The sequence below is a fragment of the Thermobia domestica genome, chromosome 13 (genome assembly GCF_964235325.1).
Source record: "Thermobia domestica chromosome 13, izTheDome1.hap1.1, whole genome shotgun sequence".
NCBI lineage: Eukaryota > Metazoa > Arthropoda > Insecta > Zygentoma > Lepismatidae > Thermobia > Thermobia domestica.
In genome coordinates this window covers 114,035,205-114,052,749 of record NC_137466.1, presented here as the reverse complement: position 1 = coordinate 114,052,749, position 17,545 = coordinate 114,035,205, and the positions used below count along the sequence as shown (strand labels likewise).

The 17,545-nt window shown below is 34.8% G+C and overlaps 1 protein-coding gene across 2 annotated transcripts in view; it reads right to left on the bottom strand.

Moving 5' to 3' along the window:
• The window catches only part of LOC145668440 (thrombospondin type-1 domain-containing protein 7B-like), a 1,268,628-nt gene that overhangs the window by 1,209,326 nt on the left and 41,757 nt on the right, over window positions 1-17,545 (bottom strand). The gene's annotated exons all lie outside the window — the stretch shown is intronic.

The following is a 17,545-nucleotide window of genomic DNA, read 5'->3' as shown; positions in this document are numbered from 1 at the left end:
GATAAATTTTAATGACATTGTGTAAGGGACGTCTTCATCAAACAAACTCAGAAAGTTTACTAACTGTTTGCAACGAATAAAAAGTTACCTGAAATAAATGTATTTGTAGTTTGAACATTTTTGTGGGGGGATTCCAATATAGATAATCAATTACAAAAAGATAATTTTCACAATGGAATAGTCCATTACTATTGAGAGTGTCTGTCAAAGTATCTGATAACCTGATATTTCCTATACGAACACGTAGGGAAAAGAAGTCTGTGGAAACCACTTAAAAGAAAGAAATTCACAGACAACTAATATTTTTGATTCTGTGACACTTAATTCTCACGAAAACATTACATAAATTTATAAATTAGTGTTTGTCCACGAAACGAGAAATTTCTCTGGTCTCATGGGTAACACTAGTTCACCGAAGTTTCATATCTCAAACACTGTCTTAGTGTTACATAATCCATTGTATACATACTATAAATTGATAAAGAGATTGTGAGAACCCAATGAAGAGGATTTATCAATAATTATAATACACAATGTACTTCAATAGTGAATATGGCTTAAATGTTATTATATCACACGCTTTGTGGATCTCTTGTAACGCAAAAGGATTCCGATAACTTTTGAATAAAGTTAGAAGAAACATGACAATAAATTTTGTACATAAATTTACCAAACGAGACGAGACTGGGAAAAAACGTATTCCGAGAATCGAGGTGAAACGAAAATAAATTCTTAAAGAACCGAGACAAGACCAATGTTCGTAGTTTGAGGAAAATTTGTCCAATCTAGGACAATTTTATAGGCAAATTTAGCAAAAAGGAAAAAAGGGGGAATTTTTCGATAAAATGTAAAAAAATCCCGAGAAAGTCTCGCACTGACAGTTTGACCAATATAAATGCTTAAACGTTTCTTTCTTCTTTAGAAATAAAGCAAAATAATAGCAATAATTTGTGTGTTTGTGTTCAAAATATCATAGTTTGCACCAATTGTTGGCTTCTTGTTAAAACAATTGAAGAAAAAGTAAAAAAATACAAACAAAAAGCAAATAAACAAAACAAATGTAGTTGACACTTTCTTTCATATATCCAAATTAATCTTATCACGTACGTAACTTCTGTCATAGGAATTGGACATTCAATAAGTTAGGAAAAATTTCATAAGAAAAGGGAACATTTTATGTCAGTAGAGGGATTTTTTTAAAAAGAAAACCTACGAACATTAGACAAGACCACTATAAAGTTTACGAGACGTGATGAGAAAAGTTTTACTTCTCGTCTTGTGTCATCTCTTGAGCAACATCGCTTCAATATTCATGTTCATTTTCAACCATCTATTATAATTGTCAGTAAAGGAAAGAATATGTGAAAGAGAAATTATATGTTGCTTACTAAGAATATCCATCTTTAGTGGAGTAATAATGTGCCACTACGTTGTCTTCCAACAGCTTCGTTTCTCCCTTTTCAGGCATGATGTTACTGCATATTAATTCAGATGTCTCCCTGATTGCCTCACGACGCTGAGACAGCTCTGAAAATTTTAGGATTTCACCAGAAATCTAACTTCGTAACAGGCTATCCAAAAGTGGGTGCTTCATGGAGGCATAGTATCACGCCATTGTTTTACATATTTTAAATATGTTATTTTCTACTTTTTGGTCTACGGGAAAGTTCCATTCTTTTATTTCATTTTCATACATTACCAGTGTGTTCATACGAAACAAATATTGAAAACCACATAATGCTATTATTTCATTCTTTGTATTATTCTGTACAAAACAAGCTAATATAATTAGATCCTAAATGTACAAATAAGAAGCATGATTCTATTTAACATCTAAATAGTTGATTTTGTAAGCACAAATAAGCAATACCATTGTTGAAGAAACGTTGATATAAAATGACACTAAACGAACTCCAATTTTGAATTAGAACTCCAAGTAGCTAAAATTATTCGTGAAATTCCTGGTCTATATTCATTGTTTTCAACTTTGAGATGTAATTCATGTTTCTTCTTATCATGCTTTCAACAAGGTTAAGATATATTTCTATTACTATTAGATACTAGTACAATTACTACTACTACTACTACTACTACACACATACAATATGCTCTAGTTACGTATTTGTGTAAGGATTGCAATCAACGCTTGAATGTTAGATTCATTTTCCATTGTTTTCTGAACTTTTATTCGTATTTTGAAACAATGACGTCATTTTAGGATTTGCTTGAGGATTGTACACTCTATTGCTATAGGTAGAGTTTCACAGTTTTCATTCGTATCTTATTATACTGGAACCTGTTTCACTCTAAGTTGCAGTTCTACAGCTGAGCGTCTTGCTATCGGCAATACTAAATTACTTATGCCTCTCAATGGAAGCTCTACAAACTAAAGGACATTGAGAGTTCCCTCGTGACTAAGGGGTTAACGTATGCGCTTTTGGCGTGGGAGACCCGGGTTTGATTCCCGGAGTGAATGCATGTGGCTCGTGTTCCACGTTAAGCTGTAGATGCACGTCTTATATAACCTCACGGCTAAACTTAAAATCAAATTCAATCTAAGAACATTGAAGATTTGAATTGTACTCCATTAAAGGGTGAGGTGTAACAGAAAACAAAGCATGTGTGAATGTCGAATGTGCCAAGGTGTTTGCTCGTCCAATTCACGTTGATTTCGTTGATTAAAGAAAAAAAATAACCAGTTGAGAATGCTCCAAGAACATTCTCAGAACCTACTTAAAAAGAAATAATCTGCTTGAAATTTATATAAAATTATACGTTGTAACTAAAGCTTTAAATCGCAGTTTCAAAATCACAAAACAAATCGCCATTTGGACACGCGGTTTTGATGCTATCTTAATAATTGAATCTTCTATATTTGGACACTCTCCCCTCTTTGCTAAATTGACAACCTGAGCATCACTCAAAGCGGAACTGCCTCCCCCCCCCTAGAGTGTTGCATCATTGGAAAGGAACCTATCATATACTAATACCATACAAAGGGGATTCAAAACAAATTTGATAAGATTAATAATTAATGACTATTTGAGATCTTGATGAACACAACACTCGGAAACTGAATTTTTATTTTATTATGTTATTTTTACTTTACTTTATTTATTCATTTATATATTTTAGTAGTATTTATTATTTTATTTTACTGTTAAAAATGCAAGACTTATGAAATTTTAAAATACAATCATATGGTGGTTGTGGCATCTTATTTTTGTGCACTTGTTAAAATACATATATCACTTATTTATAAATATAACTGAAAATTGTACTGAAATTTTCCACAATTACTTTTATAAGATCCTCAAACCTGACGTTCGACATAAAAGCACATTATTAGTAAAGGAACGTATCAGTAGCATTTTTTAAACATGAATTTACGAATATTGCAATATTAGCTGGTGTGGAATACCCTAAAAGTCTTCTTAATTTGATTGGCATTACTATCTATGTCCTTTTTCTGTAGCAAAACTCGTATAATCTTCAGTCCCCTTGTCGAGCCCGCTGAACAAATTTCAAGGTCACGTTGTATTATCGCAAACGGGGCAAATGCATTCAAGTTCCGTCATCGAGCTCGTTGAACATTGTACTTTATCTGTATGTATGAGTAGTGCGAGTGTCGCTTTTCTTTTGTTCGTTTTGTGTTCGGGAGTATGGCTGGAAGTCCAGAGAAGCGGGAAGCTGCATCGTCCTTACACAAAGGTACGTCTATTCATTATAAAACCTATTTTAGGGAATACATTTCGCTTCTTTCTTATCAAGAAATGTCTGGTGTGTATTATTAGTAAGAAATTTCATTGATATGAACTAAAGTCTGTAAATATAAGACGCCATTGTTGGCGTGTTCAGCCGGCTGAACAATCGTACGCAACTGATAAAATTCTGGCTAATCCTTGTACTACTGCGTCGTATTTCATTTTTATTGTTACTCCCTAGAAACATTGAACAATTGTTTGTATAATTGTTTAGGCTTGTAGTCAGGGTTGGGTGCTTAACTAGCTGGAATTGTTGCTGTACTTATTTAATGTTGTATGAATTATTTTAAATGTTAATTTGGCGTTTCTTTTCAACGAATTAACTCTAGAACTTGACAATTCTGGTTAATTAAAGAGAAAACTTGTTTCGATTTCTATTTCAGGTCGAGGCCTTGAGCAAGATGATGTACTTCAAATGATTGATGAAAGCGATATTGACGCTTATGAAAGTGATGTATCGAGAATGAAAGAGTTAGAATTTAAGTATTAAGTTCTGAAGAGGAAGAGGAAAAAATAATGTTGCTCCACATTTTTTAATTTTTGAAAATAGGCATTCATTGAGGGGATGAGTGTACCCAGCTTATTAATATTTGTAATTTACCAGTTTAGTAATTTGTATGTATGACTGAGTTGGGGGGGGGGGCGTATAGGGACATCAACATTGAGGCCGTATGCCCAAGTCACGATCGACACGGCTGCTCGCACAAGTACTGTATCAATAGAAGAGCAAAGGAAAGCTAAAACGAATATATCAAAAACAAAAAGTGCTGCAAAATTAAAAACAAAAAATAATGATAAAAGAATAAATATATGGAATAAAAATAGATAACAACAACAATAAATATAGAAAAAATAAAAAGATAGAACAATAGCTAAAAGCGTAGCAGCAATTAAAAGAATAAAGAGACTAGAAAGCACAGAGAATGTAAGCAACCTCAGAAGCATGAAGAACCAAGCTAACAATACCATCATCATCCACCAAAAGACCGTTGTGAATATTCAGGACATTCCACAAGAATGTGCTGAATACTCAGAGGGACAATACACTCCTCACAATATGGACGGCCCAAACCACGCAGCAAATACTCATGTGTCAGGTGAGAATGTCCGATACGAAAACACGTCAGAAGACACTTCATCTAGATGACTAGAGTGAGAAGATGTATGTCACTTTCCTAGGAGCGGCTTAACTGCGTACATTTTCATTAGGCTGGTCCCAAACTGCTTGCCAATGAGTGCGTATCAAGGTGGAAAAATTAGTAAAGATCGCAGTAAGGAAGAATATGCTCCAATGCAACTTCAGCCAAGGCGCCGTTCTTGGCGATTGTGGCAGCACGTTCGTTTCCCCGGATGCCAACATGACCCGGCACCCAAGAGACAACGATGACACAGTCCTGGTGTTAGAGCTGATGGCTGGATCTCAGAAGAATGTCTTCAACGAATGCGTGCTTAATGGAGACTTGTGGAGGCCCCTAATTATGCTCTGAGAATTGATGCAAACCAGCTCACGACGGAACGAGAGCGTGAGAGCATGTTCACGGGCAAGCATAATGGCAGTAAATTAAGCAGAATATACGGAACACATGCGATGTAAGCTATATTCTGAGTTGCTCTCATCAATGACAAAGGCACAGCCAACAGAATTTCCCTCTTTAAACAATCCGTATAGAACACATTAAAATTAGGGTACTGTTCTAAGAGTGTTGTAAACTGTTGCTGGTACAGCTGGGAATTAGTATGCTGCTTGGGGTGTGAAGACAAGCGTAATTCAAACCGTGGTGATCGAAGCAGCCTTGTTGGGACAACAAAAAATTGAAGCAACGAAAGAGAGGGCCACACAAATTCGTCAAAAAGGAGACTATCACACACATGGATATATCATGGACGGACCATGTGTACAGCGACGACGTGCAGCATAGAGGTCGTAAATCCGGCCATCACACAAGAAAATCTACAGAGGTGATTAGAAATACAGAGCACGTGTGCAGAATAATTAAAGAGAAGCCTCCTACGACGATATATTAATGAATGTTCGTTGGCTTCAACACAAGGGCTGGCAACAGGACTAGTACGAAGCGCGCCAGTAGCTAGTCGAATGTCCAGGTAAAGAACTCTTTCTAGTTGTTTCACCAGAGAAGAGCGAGTGGACATATAAACAATAAACAAGGGTGTTCAAAATCAACAGGTCCCAAATGTATCTAGTGCAATATTATACTGCATTCAGGAAAACAGGAACTATTTCTATGATTTCTATGGAAAGTGAACCTGATAATGGAGTGTAGAAAGGGAAATGAAATGGAATGAACTAATAGTTCACAAATTATCAATATAAACACATTATAAATATTGTACACATCAGGGGCGGATCCAGGGGGTCGATCGCCCCCCTAGAAGACGAAACTTTCTCTTATATATATAACCTATCCCAAAGTTCGGAGCACTTAAAAGTTGCGGTATGACCTCCCACCGCCCCCTCAGAAGTAATTCCTGGATCCGCCCCTGGTACACATTCTATATTAGTTTAACATAGTCAACATACATAAGTGAATGTACGATAAATATAGGAATAAATTTACTCAAAATTTAAGAAGGTGAATCTCACTGTTCTTCCAAAAATAAGTATCCGATTATGGACAGAAATGTAGTGCCTTGTTACAAATGTTCAGCCGGCTGAACAGGCCCCCCACCCCACCCCGTCAACCCTACCCCAACGAAATTGTCATTTATGTGTTTCATAGCACCCCAATTTCATAATATATAAAACTCCTATCTCTGCGATTCCAACTAACAGCTTGGGACTGAAGAGGATGCCGTTTATAATAGTAAGATCTACGCCAATGTGGTGAATAAGATGTTTTCCCTCCAGAAATTGAACTCGGTACTTCGTGTTGCAAAAACTTGTGTGCTATCCACTACACTACGAAAACACAAATAAAGTGTGTAATCTTTATGTAGTTTTCATAAAATCGCATCAATCTTCCACTTGGACCGAGAGTATCAAAAGGAAACATGTTGATCTTTTTGTACAGTGTGTGTTTGACCAAGTTTACGTAAGAATTCTATAAATACTATCCCACAAACCCCATAAAAAATCATGTACCAACAAAACCTCTAACAAACAAAATAAGAAAGATAATTATGACGGTAGACTTCCAAATTACTGTGATCCAATTGTTGGGATCACTATTAAGATATATTTTATCGGGATCTCTTATAAGGTTCCTACGTTGATACCTGTTGACAGCCGGACAGAGAGATAGAGCCATACTACAAGGCTACCAATAATCACGTCAGTATATCCACGTATAATTTATTCTAATTGTTACAGTATATGTATTAAATTCTCAATGCAGTATTTCCCTCCAAATCTGCTTCTCAGCAACATTCAGTCATCGAACTATTGATTCAGAAGGAGTACTTCTTTCCGTGTCATTACGATTAGAGTACTGAATCATTCAAAATAATTTACGTTAATTGTGTTGAGATCTGTACAGGTTAATTTGTTGTCGTTTTGAAGTTATTTTTCCATAAAGTATCCGTAAAATTAGACAAGCATTATTTATTTCAATCTATGTAATTTTACAAATTGCTTCAGAAATTAAGAGAGTAAAGGATTATCAAAGTTTTGAGTTTTGTTTTAATATAGATAAAAGTGTGTTTGTATATTATTTTGGTTTTATTTGAGAATCAAAAATGTTTAATTTATGTGACTTTTTTCGCAATTTGTTCATTTTAACTACAATCCAATGTACGCCCTAAGACTTTATTATAGTTGGATTTCCATTTGTAAACTATTTTTGAACGTAATTCTTTCAACAGTTAAAGCACCATTAGTCTCCTTTATTCATTTGAAATTTAACGTTCCTTTTAGGCAGCAAGACCAGTTAAAAATTGGAAATATTGTATATGCTAATGAGAGATCTGACCTCACAGTGGGGTTGTGTAGGTGTTGATATGGAAATATAATTAATGTGTAATTACAGAATAAACTTGGATCGTAATTGTGATACAATGCGATACTGGCCTCATAAAAATTAGGTTATATTCTGTATTACATGTACACCACGTGAAGAAACTTTTATATCATGATATTTTTTCAATATTGAAAAAAAGCACTGGTATTAGATTTCTGCTACTTCCATTTTTTTAATTTGTTTGTAGACAGATTAGAATAGAGATAGAAAATATTCTTGGGACGCTTAATTGATTACAGAAAAAAGCTTCTCGCTGTCTATTACCGTTTCCACTTTATAGCGATGAACGTTAAAATCGGAAATGGTTGATTTATGCCACTTCTGGTTTCGAAAAAGAGATTTAAATAGATTATTGTATCTGATCTTACAACGTAAATTTCATACTGAAATAACGCTCCACGTTATCTTTTATATTTTGTTTTATGTAGATCAATATTGAGATCGGAATTACTGTTTACGGTTAATGGAATTACAGGAATTAATTGAAACATATGTGAAAATGTTGATACATCTTGCATTAATACGGTTTTGGTCCATTCAACACTCTGTGCAGCTTGAATTCTGAACAGAATAGATCGATACAAGTCATGAATAATAGTGAGTGTAATATGAAGGTACTCTTCTGGAAGAACAGCCTCCAGCTCAGGTAGAATTGGCGAAGGTGGAAATAGATCCCAAACCCTGTTTTTCAAAACAGCCCACAGGGGCTTAATGGCATTAAAATCTAGGGACTGGGCAGAGCAGGAAAGATGTTGAACCTCATCAGTGCCCTTTTGAAAAACTTTTCAACAAGACTAATGTCAATGGGGGCATTATCATTCTGGAATAAGGTATTTCTCATCTGGAAATAAACTTTGCACCATCGGGTAGACCTGGTCACCAATGAGTTCTCTATACATTGCTCCTGTGACATGACCGTGGAATGTGACAAAGGGACTGCTGATTACCATGATATAGTACCTCAGACCATAATAGACCCATCATCATGTTTGAAAGTCGAGCAGAGATCGCTCAAATCGTATGCTTCAAAGTTTTTTTGCCAGGCAAACACGTGTCCAATGGTGGGAGGAGGGTAAAGAGTGACTTGTCTTCTGAAAAACCGACACATTACCAGTACATCAACATTCCGCTTTTTATGGATATTCCACTATCCACATTGGCTTTGCGCGTTTTAGGTTGCGATTTTTTTTATTTCAATCTGATTTTTTGGTTGCCATTAGCTTTTTAAATTTTCGGAAGTTTTGCATGTATTTCACTTACTAACTGAATTAGTTTTCTAAAGTCTATTTCTTGGTTTAGTATCATATCACTATTTCCTATTTTGCAAGTATCATACTCCCATTGTTCTTTTCTAGTTTCCAATTTACAAATGTTTTCGGCTGACTTTAATGTAGTATACTTATGGAAATAATTTTCACATCTACCAGTACAATAAATTACTTCGTTTAGATTCTTAGCTGATATTTCTTTCTTATAAGCAGCGCACAAATCAGAGTGCTTAATACGTATAACGATTACTTCGGCATTTTCAACGAACGTCTTACTTCCACATCAACTAACGATAGAAATGATTGTTCTAGACGTGTGAAATAAGAAACATAATAGACAGAATAGAACATACCTTTAGAACGAATGACTTATGTGCATTCACTGAACAGTTGCTTCAGGAAATCAAGACAGTGAAAGATATCCCTAAAGTATGGTTCTTATTTTATCCTTCCTCACAGCGCAATATAAGTTGGATAGAAGAAAAATTAAATTTTAACGGTTAGATGCCTAGAATATTTATATTTCGATATTCACTAAAAGACGGATATGTATTCAAATTTAATAAAGTGTACAACTATTGGATAATCACAGTTAGTCACCGGAACGAGTTTGTTTAACTACAAAAAATCACTGTTTGGAACGACTTGCTATAAAGCAGGAAACTCCTCGTGTATATCCATCATTTTGAACCTACCCACAAGTATCTTTCGTTTTTCCCTTTTCTTCTTTCAAACTCATACAACGAAAAAAAAAAAAAGTATCCTCCCTTCAAAATCCCAAAACCTCTATATAAGCCCTATGGGACATACAACAACTAGCTTCCGGGTATCTATGCAACCACGCTCAAAGTTTGCCAACCTCAAGGGCGGAAAGAACGGAGAAGTCAAACCCCTCTTCCAACACACACACACATACAGAAATTCATAATAAAAATGCACGGTTGAGAAAAAAAAATAGCTAAAGGATGCGTTGGAAATATATACATATATAAGGAAGTTGTGATAAAACATGGGCTAGAGGATGTGCGGATTTTTTTTTATTTCAGTCCATCTTTTAATATCTTGGACATAAAAATCGTCATTCTGAAATAGAAGACTTATTTTTTTCTCTTTTGTATCAAATTAAAAGGAGACAAATATAAGAAATATGCATCTATGTATGTCAGAAAAAGGAAGAGTTTGAGGCAGAGAGGGAAATTAATCGATTTGTAGAGGGAGGAGAAGGAAACATTTTTGTTTGTGTCCCATCCCACTGTCTCCAAGTTTTCTAAGACTACACCTCATAAATTTAACTATGAATTATGCATAGGCATGAGGAAGGAAAAGGAATCACCAATTTATGATATAAATACAGTAGAACCCCTCTCCGCCCTCGACTGGTCCGCCACTCCGATTCATCTGACCGTGCTCGAGCCGAACTTGTCCCGACTCGTCGGTGACTCACGAGACCCATTGTTGTTTACAGCCGTTGCAGCATTGTTGTTTACTTGCTGTTACCACATATCCGCTTTAGTGCTCCGTCATCTTTTGTATCTATTCGTTCATTGTGCGTGTTTTCTGTGCTGTACTGACCAGTTTTAGTGCTTACTGTTCGTTTGGTTCTACTGTAAAGAACAATACAGTCATTTTGAGTTCGGAGATTGTTTACTGTGAATCCCTATTTTTCTGTATTTTCTCATAATCCGACCTTCTTTGCGTTCCGACCATACTCTCAGTCCCAAAAGGGACGGATTAAAGGGGTTCTATTGTACTGCGTTTTGGAGTTTAGAAAAAAAAAGTAATAATAATATTGGTGCAGAGGGTATAACAGAGACGTATATACACGGTTTCTTGTCTCTAAGAAGCAACTATTGGCTTATGATACTATAAGTCTATCATTTCTTTCCTTTATACTAGTTTCCCCAATCTCGGTATCCTAAAATTCATGTCCCAAAAATTAAAAGATTTTAACTACTACAAAAAAATAACACATGAAAAATATTGCTGAAGATACTAAATATTAAAAAAAAAAAAAAAAAAAAAACTGGAACTCATGGTAACTCAGTGAAGGAGCATTAACCTCTGCTGTGAAGAGTATGGTAACTTCGAATGCAAAAATTTTAAACTTCTGGTATGGAACGTAAGTTTCAGGATTTTCTCATTCATTCGTACTTTATCAATTCATTAACAATTCAAATGTACAAAGTAACTTGTATTTATCATCCATCTTCGTTAGTCAGCATGATACTATTCATGAAGGTCAGGGTTCAATTCCCGCAAGCTTTATTATATTATTATTCTTCATTCTGCTCCTTGTTGGAAAGTCCCACACACGTTTTTTCAGAGGTTTTGTTTTAAGAATTCACCATGTTTATTGTCAATTCTAAGTGAACGACGCATCTGTATCTGCCCATTTTTGTCGTCTCAAACTAATTCAGTCAGGTTCAGCTGACGGATAGAGTATGTATAAGCATGTATTTACCGTCGAAACAGTGACACAGAAAAGCAATCAAAGCCAGGGAGGGGAAGCTTTGGGAGTGAGAAATGTACAGAGGAGTTTTGGAGGTATATGAATAATCATGAATCCACGAATGGTTTATCTTCAAAACCATTAACTCGTCCATCCACATATTAGTGATTCCAAAATGACAGTCGAGAAACATCACAAGAATATTATATACGCTATTTAAAAGTGTACACTATGGTACATGACATTTGCACAAGGGTTGACTAACACGCCGAGCAACCGAGCAAATGTCCGGTGTGTCCTCACTTTTATACCGGCCCCTACAAAAAAATCTTTAATAATGAAAATTCTCCGAAATATTTACATTACTGGATCAAAAGATCCAATATATTTCAAATAAAAAAATCTTGTACACCTTTTATCTGAACAACTACATACAGTGTGACCATTGAACCAAAACTATCACTTAACTTAGTATGACGCTAATTCCGTAGAAAATATGAAAACTCGATTTAGGGGCCATTCGAAAATTTTGTGACCCCCTTGATCCAAAAACAAACAATATATCAAAATAAAACAGCTCTTTTGTTTGAAGTTTCAAACTTATGTTTTATGGTTAAAACCACACGTGGTTATAGACATAATATGAGATCACTATAGAAAGAAATTTATAAATGACATAATATGCCCTTGTCCTCTTCGATCAATTGGTACAACGCATTCCAAATATATGAACTACCGTCTCTTGTATCTGTGCGTTATATTTAAGTAAAATCAAATAAAATTTCCCCCCCAAAAATTGTTGTAAATAATGTGCATAACTAGTCAGAACATTCGTTTGCCCCTCTGTAGCAATAAAGAAGAGTCCAACTTCCATCTTTAGTAACCTGAATGTAGTTACATATTTAATCCATGTAGAAATGAAAGTACCAACGGTTCATGACAAATTATATTTTGAATGGTAAGTTTATAAAAAAGAAATGAAATGAATTAAATCTATAAGTTTTACATCCCACGGTTATGCCGGCTAGGGTAAAGGAGATGGTGATGACGAGAAATGAAGGAAATGGTGGAATGAAAAAAGTGGGAGGAAACGGAAGAATATCCAGAAAACCCATGCTCGCTGTGTTTGTAAGTTTATAAAAATAAATCAGAGCCCCCTTGTAACTATATGATCAGCGTGCATGCATCCGAAACAGGTGTTGATTCACGGAGCAATCTTATGTAACTGCTCAAGCTAATTTGCTCAAGCTAATTTGTAGGACCACATTTTATATGACTTCAGTTAAACTTTAAACTAGCCAAATATCACAAATGAAATACGCTTTTAAAAAAACTTACTGACCAAAAACAACTATTAACGAAACAACTCAAAAAAGTCATTTAGGCTAAAGTTGTAAAATAATATTGCTTTAAAAAATGTAATGCGTAACACTTTTCTTCAAAGACGAAAAAGCCTCTTATGAAATATATAAATAGTTGAACAAACAAACACACATGGAGGTTCAAGTATTACAATGGAATGTTGAAGTCACTATTGCCTTCTTATGCTGATAAAGGAAACAAACTCCTAGAAAGAAAATATTAAATTTTACAGCATCATATTGTTTCAAGAAATTCGCACGCTTTTCGTGGTTCTTATAAGGTCTTGAAGAACATTACGACTCTTAAGTCGTATCTTTTACATGTTCTCTTTTCTATTTTTAATTTTTTTTACAATGTAGCCAACTTGTTTTTCGTTGGAATGTCTAATTCCGGGCACCAAAATATGTAACTACGTACCAAAAAGATAAAAAATACAAGTGTTTATATAGGATATATATTTTTTTCTACTCCGCAAAAAATCTTTTTCGACTCCTCTTAATAGCAGTACTTTGCATTCTTAATGAAGCCGACTGTCTTCTGGCTTCGTTCTTTACGATCTACAACGCCCTCTTGTTCCCGTCTTTGGCTACTTCCTCCTTTCATCTCGGCCCTTGCTTTTCACCCTCATTCCGTATTCTTCACGTACTTTTCTAAGCAGTCGGGCAGTTTATTTTCTTGGCAGCGGCAAAATTAGTGTGCGGTGATTAAACATCATTACTCTTTTGTATGTGTCTTTTTTTTTTTTTTTTTACCGAACGTTCCTCAGTTTTCCTCTAAGCCTGGTTTCATTGTTATTTTTACCCCATGTTTCTCCTTTAAGCCCCTATTTATCCTATGCATCTTTTCTGTGTGTGTTCTGCGTTAAATATATTGTGCTACATACAAATAATATTAAAAGAAATATTTTAAAATGTGGTAGAAACTTTTGGTTTAGATATAATTTTTAAAAAATGAATTAGAGAAAATAATATCCAAGACATTATACGCTTGGAGTAGAATGATCTCACAGCTTCAAAATTATTTCCAAAAATTATACCAAATAAGACTGAAGCAAAACCCGTGATAATCTTCAGATTAAGTGCACGAATTGAATATGTAGGCTTCTCTTTCTTCATTACGGTAAGTTCACAGTGAAGCATTGTAGACTTCAAGAGCAGGTCATCCTTCAAATGACTTCTTTAAATAAACATAGGTACATAGGCTTTCTTTTTAGATTTTTTATTTTTAGTCTAATGTCTTCTAATTTTGCTTCGAGGCTAAAGGAGATTATCATAGAGATACTGAATGAAATGGTGGAATGAAAACGTGGGAGGAAAGTGAGAATTAGGTGAAATCCCTGTGTATAGCGTTTGTACAGCAAGAAGCTTACTTGGCGCGAACTGGGATCGAACCATACAATCTACGCACGACAGTTGATGTCTCTACCATTGAGCCACCACGCATGCACAAACCATATTGTACAGTATGTAAATAATGTTAAGAAAAATCATAATAAATAAATAAATAAATAAATTGGTTTAGATTTAAACATTTTAATTTGAAATAATATTCGTACCGTAAGATTCAAGACATTTCGGCTTGTGAAGCAAAAATGAAAATGACATCTTTCAGCTGATCCATGGTTATACTAGGTAGGCCAAAGGAGACGGTGATGATGAGAAATGAATGAAATGGTGGAATGAAGAAAGCGGGAGAACCCCTAGAAAATCCACGCACATCACAAACGGAGAAAGTCCACCACAAAGTTCACTTAACGCCAGCTGGGATCGAACCAGAGACCTCATGCACCAGAGGTGAATGCTCTACCTCTTAGTTACTGCGGACCCTTGTGAAGTAAATCATCTGACAGATTAAGTTCAAAGTTGCATCCAACATTGTACCAGTATAATTTCTAAATAAAAGAGACAGTCGAGCAATAATCATACTAATCTCGAATAGGGAGTATGCAGAGATTGAGTCCTGGGGGTCTGAACCCCTCTTCGAAATCTCGACCTTTCTGTAAATTTAATATAGTTTTACATGCGATTTTACAAATTTTAATATAACTTATCACCATATTTAGTTTGGATCGGCTTTCGAAAAGCTTTGTACCCTGAAAATATATTATTGGGACGTGTTTGATCTCAAAATTAAATATGCAAATTAAATATTTAGGTGGTTCCTGCTTAAAGCGTATAGCAGATTGCGAAATCAGGCTGGCCTTTGGCTGAAAGTTTAAAAAAATCAACTTGATAGACTCAAGATATATGAATGTCTCGGGAAAACATAATGGTATGTCACATTTTTTTAACTCTCGTGTACACTGCCAAAGAAGATTCCCTTCTCTGGTTCAACCCTATCTCATTCCAGAAGTGGCGCTCATAATTGAGTCAGTTCATGCAAAAGGGCTTCAGTCACCAATATGGCTAACTGAGTTAATAACGGATTTTTGTTCCTATAGGGTACCCCTATGTTTCTATGCATAATGGACTTTAGATTCTTGCTTCTACATTTTATAAACAAATGTCAACTTTGATTATTTTGGGCAAAATTAGCTTTTTCTACAATGTTTTTGTTTATTTTCCTCAAAAGTAAGTTTGCGTGTATGAAGCCCTTTTTGCATAATCTGATTTAATCATGTTCGCCCTAACCACTCATATAATAAAAAATATTTGTAACTCATGTTAAATAGAAACTCCTAATCCACATTAGCTGTATCTACTATTGCTTACTGTTAAGCTATAGAGTTAATATCATTCTGGTCATTATTTTATGTAATGGTTTCCAATCTGTGGAGCGTGAAAGGCTACCAATAGGACACATTCTACAGAAAAATTGTATCGTATACACAACACGGAAATGTACTGTATTCTATTGGTTGCTTTTACGGGAAATCGAAGTGTATATTTGACCATACGTAGCTTTAGGGATAAGAGGAAAGCTTTCTTGTTATTTTGGTGATTCTCCACTTAGATGGAAGAAAATTGTGAAAATTAATTATTCAGTACATTCCCACCTGCAATTGGATCTAGGATCACACGCAGTAAATGCATGTGTGATATTAGGCGTGCACACAGAAATGTTTTTAGGAAATCGTCCAAGTTTTGGAGGGGGGACTAATACTACAAGACATTATGTCTATGTAATATTGAATGGGTCCTTCGTCCTGCACCTGAAAAGGCGATAAGTAATTGTAAAGTACGTCTACCTATATTTGCAGGGAGAAAATGATAGAACTAGATTGTTATTATAAGAGAAAGAGTACAGATAAAGTGTAAAAAAAAACATCAAATTTTCATGCCACATCAATCATTTCAGTGCTAAACAAGTATAGTTTTATTGAAAAAGTGTTCAAATGTATGTTGAATTAGGAAGTATTGAGGAGGTTCGGGGCAGTGCACCTCCAATCCCGTGAATTTGCCCCTGTGTGACATGCTATGGATTTTCAAGGTTTACGAAGGAAGGTACAAAAAAAAAAAAAAAAAAAAAATGAACACCACGTGACGAAGAAAATCCTCAATGAAAATTTTAAAAGACCGAAGTAGTATAAAGTTTTAAGTCATGTTCCAATTTTGAAACTGAATTGTAGATGTATCAAAATTTAATGTGTCTATTACTCAAATCTCTTGCTAAATGAAAATTGTGCTTTTAGATTAAAAAAAAAAGTTCCTGTACAATTAATGAACACACATATGTAATATATATCCATTCGTACTTGTTCGTACTTTTTTTTATTTCTTTGTACGTAGATACGTAGCCTACTAACAAGTTCCCGTATTTAGTTAGTCAGATGCAATTTGTTAATGCAGAGCATGAATATTAATGAAGAGAAAGAAGGTGTGTGTGTGTGTGTGTGTTTAGAATCGAATTACGTTTTGTTCTGTATAAACGTTATAAAATTTAACTTTGTTCTCGTCTCTTATGTTTTTCTTCTTTCCTTAAATTCTTTTTTTTCCTTCCCATTAATGATGGCCTTTAGCTAACCTTTCTTCTTAATGGATGGGCTTTATTTTCAACGTTAGGCTCTCTTTGTTTCCTTCTATTCTACCCCTCTTTTTAATTTTAAGAAAGATAAAAAAGAATGAAAATTGGAAGATGAGTTCTTTAACAGAAAGAACGTTATGGAGCTATCCAACGCTTTAAGGTCTCTCCTATCTCTCTCGCTTTTTTTTCTCTCTCTCTTTCTCTCTCGCTATCTTTCCTCCGATATATAAACTAATAATGTGATGCTTTAAAATTCGTTTCCATTAGCGTTGTTATCAATTAATTCTATGTTCTTCAACCATTATTTACTAAGAAAATACATCTTATCGCTTTTAGTCACTGTCCTGGCTTTTTTTTCTTCTTGACAGGACATTTTTCCTTTTTTTTCTCTTAGATAGTAAGATGAAACGATTGCGTATGTCATATTTTGTGTCAGTTCCAATTTGTTTGTCGCGCATTCTTCTCCATCTTCCGTTTTGTTCCATTTTATAACCTTTAATATTGAGTGTCATATTCTGTGTCAGCTCCAATTTGCTTCAAGCTTATTTTCTTCCTGTATCTTGTGTTTTTCTTCATGTTATTCACTAGAATTTTCCTTTCAGACTTATACCCCTTTCTTGTTCATCAGGATCTTGTTAAAATACCTTGATCATATGGTGTATATTATTTGCATCCTATACCAAATATTTGACACTTAATTCATTCATGATACGGAGTATGCTATTCATGTGCTTACAGTTTTTTTTAGATGCATTTCCCCCAAAT